This window comes from Priapulus caudatus, unplaced genomic scaffold (genome assembly GCF_000485595.1).
Source record: "Priapulus caudatus unplaced genomic scaffold, Priapulus_caudatus-5.0.1 Scaffold2337, whole genome shotgun sequence".
NCBI lineage: Eukaryota > Metazoa > Priapulida > Priapulimorpha > Priapulimorphida > Priapulidae > Priapulus > Priapulus caudatus.
The window spans coordinates 29,743-30,844 of record NW_014579398.1 but is presented as its reverse complement, the minus strand read 5'-3'; positions in this window follow the sequence as shown (position 1 = coordinate 30,844).

Genomic DNA, 1,102 nt, shown 5'->3' with positions numbered 1-1,102 from the left:
TTCTATGCAAATTCCCCCAACCAATGGAAATAATTTCTCATGGAGCGTCATCGTGTGACCGGAGCGCCTTCATCAGCAATTTGCTGATTTATTGTGAGAGCCATGTTATGATTTGTTGTAATTTGTTGTGATTGTTGTGAATGACAAAAACAGAAGGTTGGAAAAAAAATGAGTATGATGTTCGGTGAAGTGTTTCGACCACCCATGGCGGTGCAAATACACTTTATGACGTCTAGTATGGCGGCGCAGTTTTACACTAACGCCATCTAGCGGCCGATCTAAGAAACTGGAAATGTATCGGAGTGTACCGTATTGATGACTAAGCATGTGTATCTATGGTATACACTTAGCCTAAGTGTGGAGATTTCAGGAGGGGGGGGGGTGAAGAGTTGTGGAGATTCCAGGGGGGATGACGTCATACAAACCAGAGACCAGTTCAACAGCAACAGGGATAAAAAGTTCCCCTAGCGACAGGTAGAAAGTTTCCCGAACGACACAGACAAGCGTGGGGGAGAGGGGTCCCATAGCTACCAGATGTGGGAGGTCAGGGAGTTGCGCCACCACGTACACGCGCCGGGCGAGAAAGCGGCGCCGGCCGAGTACGTGGCAGACAGGGGGGTGCGACGCTCGTGCATATACTGGACCAAGGGGGTTGCATCACCTGTACACGTGTTAAGCGAGGGGGTGACAACGGCCAGGCACCTGAGGCACGTGAGAGGGAGGCACTGCCAGGATCCTACGTCACCGCAGGGTCCTATATAAGCAGCCAAGAGCCAACGGTAAAATCAGTCAGTCTTCGGACGGCCACGAACGAACGAACGAATGAACGAACGAACGAACGAACGAACGAACGAACGAACAAACAATAGAACAAACGAACGAACGAACGAACGAACGAACGAACGAACGAACGAACGAACAAACAATAGAACAAACGAACGAACGAACAAACAATGGAACAAACGAACGATAGAACGAACGTTATTGTGATTGTTTCATTTTTTTAAATTTTTTTTTTGATTTTGTGGATTTTGTGGATATTTTGTATTTTTTTGTTTTTTGGGATTTTGTTTGATTTTTTTGGTTTTTTGGTTTTTTTTTT